The following is a 2947-nucleotide window of genomic DNA, read 5'->3' as shown; positions in this document are numbered from 1 at the left end:
AGATGAAATAGGTGTAGTAGTATTCAAATTCAGAGAAATAGCAAGCTAGGGTTATGTCCACTTTGTAGTTTTCATTACTTTCTAACTATGGGCTTTACGAATTGATACATGCATCGTGCTTACAGAGAAATATATTTTATTTAACAACATAATCCTAGTGTTTCTCAACCATCAAGGACTAATTCACTTTAATTCTCTCGAATCAAAAGCATTTACCAAAAAAATACGAAATCTCAAAGTAGTTAATCCTGTTAAGGCATGAACATATGAAATAGGGGTTGGAAATCCAATTTTCTTGTCACTACTTTCTTTTTCGAACATCAACCTTTCTTTTGAACAAGTTGTGTTTTAAGGCATATCCTCTATGTTTGCAACCATGAGAATTCAAGATAAGCAAAGAGAGTATAATGTAAACAAATTAATGCATAATGAATTCAAAACCCAAAGTGATAGATTATATGCTACAAGGCTTTCATAACCCTAACTAATAAACTTAGCTACTCATGGGTAAAACGGAAATCATAATAGAAATATTCATCATACCAAAAACTAGAACGATCTTGATGGAGAAGATGAATAGCATTTTTCCCTCGGTGTAAGCCGCCTCTCTCCAATCCCAAATAATATAGAATAATGAATGATGAATCAAAATTCAGCATAAATCCTTTTAATAATCTTTTGTCTCATAATTTCCTTCAAAGTCCCTGAACTAATTATAACTGACCAACTAGCCTTGGACATAGTTTTTACGCTTCACATTTGGTCTAGCCTGCTACTCTCTCTTGTGTCATATGCCATCTATATTCTATAGTCCCATTATGTCTTCATCTACTTCATTAACACCTGAAATAATGCTAATCACATCGGTTAGCTCAATTACATAGAAGTAGAGTAAAAATATAAGAAACTAGACACTTTATTCTCTAAACTTAGAAAAAATATGGATAAGTTATGGTGCTTAGGCATATAATACACCCAATATTACGGGTTCATTTGAAAACTGGAATTGGACTATTCTATTTCTGCAGTCAACTATGGCATAGCAGGAATAAAGCTAATCCATGCTGAGAATGACATCAAAATTAGTCATCTCTAATTCTACTAAGTCTGCTGAAGTGACTTTCTGAGATATCATAATGGAGTAGTTCCTGTATACCTATCGAGCTATGATAGTTTTACCCACTAGGGTAGAAACTGAAAAGGGCTCTGCTAGAATTTTGGAACAGACTCCAAAATCAACTACTATATAGGGAATAACAAAAGATAAAGAAGAACTTAGATCTAGCAAAGTGTAAACATGCACAAGAATTTTTTTTTAATGTACCAGTAACCACATCAGGAAAATTTTCTTGATCTTGCCAGGACTGGAGAGGACAGAGTCTGTTTAGGCGTTGCCTACTAGTATCACTGGAGGTGGCGCCCTACTAATTAGGGCAACTGAAATGAGCCGAGGAATGGTTCTATTGACCCTGTGAACATGACTGCGGACAATCACTAACTCTATGGGTTGGCTTTCCACACTCAAAATAGGTATCACTTCCCTCTCTGTAAGTACCCTAATGGTTTTTTACATAAGTCTGATAAAGGGGATAGTTGCGGGCACTGCGAACATTGTCTTGAGACTTAGAGCCTGGCACTTTATCTCTGAACTGAAGTACAGGAGCACTAGCTGAAGAAGGAGCCGGAACTGAGGACTTAGGATGAAACTGAGAACGGTTTCCTCCTTTTGATTTAGGTTGAGCAAAGTTAAAACTACTTTTTCTTGCTCTCTTATTTTTCTTCTCCCTTATCTTAATCTTCTGCTCTTCTATCTGCTGAGCATGAGTCATAAGACTGGCTAAAGTCATATTACTATTCAACATGGTAGATCTATACTCATTAACCACGCTATTATTTACCCAGGAAACAAACTTAATCATCTTGGCCTTGCTATCTACAACCACATGAGGGACATATCTAGCTAATTGAGTAAACTTAAGAGAATACTTTTTCACCATCATGTTTCCCTGCCTGAGGTTGGTGAATTATAACACCTTTGCTTCTCTAAGCTATAAGGAAAAGAATCTATCAAAGAAAGCAGAAGTAAACTCCTCCCACTCAACTGCCCTCTTTGACTTCTACTGCTTAAACCAAGTGTGAGAAATATCCTGCTACTGATATAAAGCTAGCTCAACACTCTCACTAGAAGTAACCCCCATGATGTCTGTAACCTTTTACCCTGATCTAGGAGTTCCTAAGGGTCCTCATCTACCTTCAACCCGAGAAAGAATGGAGCATTCTTTTAGGTGAAGTCCCGAATCCTGGCTGCAGTTGAATTAGCCACTGGGTTGGCTGGAATGATAGCTGGTCGTTCACTCTGAGTAGCAACTGATTGAGCAAGAGTAGTTGATACAGCTCTGAACTCTGGATGAGAAATATGTTCGTCCAAGGAATGTTCTTGGATAGGTTGAGTTCTTCTCTTGGGAGGCATGTTGAGAAATAAAGAAAAGAAACGGATTAGACTGAGAGATTGACTTGAGATTATGCTTACTGGCATGACATGAATACTGAAAAAAGGGAAAATATTCCAAAAACATCTTATAGCCTCCTACACATAAATGTGGCATGCAATACACCCATGCACAAAACTCTTTTAATGTGGCTTTCAGACTTTCTAGGACTCTATTGAACCTTATTCACTGATACCAAGTTTGTAATTCCTCAAATCTGGTACCCGAAATGCTACACAGTGCTCATGACCCCGAAGGACCATAAGCTAACTCATGGATGATATTTGTTCATGTATACTGCATAATATATTGTAGAATGTGAAAACATGAACTGAAAGGCCATAAGGTTCAAAACTGTAACATAGGATATAATAAATCAAAATATATGGATGGGGTATGAAATACCCAAAACAACTGAAGTAAGTAACTGAACATGATAGTCTGGAAAGCCTCTAATT

This window comes from Capsicum annuum, unplaced genomic scaffold (genome assembly GCF_002878395.1).
Source record: "Capsicum annuum cultivar UCD-10X-F1 unplaced genomic scaffold, UCD10Xv1.1 ctg3318, whole genome shotgun sequence".
Classification (NCBI taxonomy): domain Eukaryota; kingdom Viridiplantae; phylum Streptophyta; class Magnoliopsida; order Solanales; family Solanaceae; genus Capsicum; species Capsicum annuum.
This window is presented reverse-complemented; position numbering follows the sequence as displayed.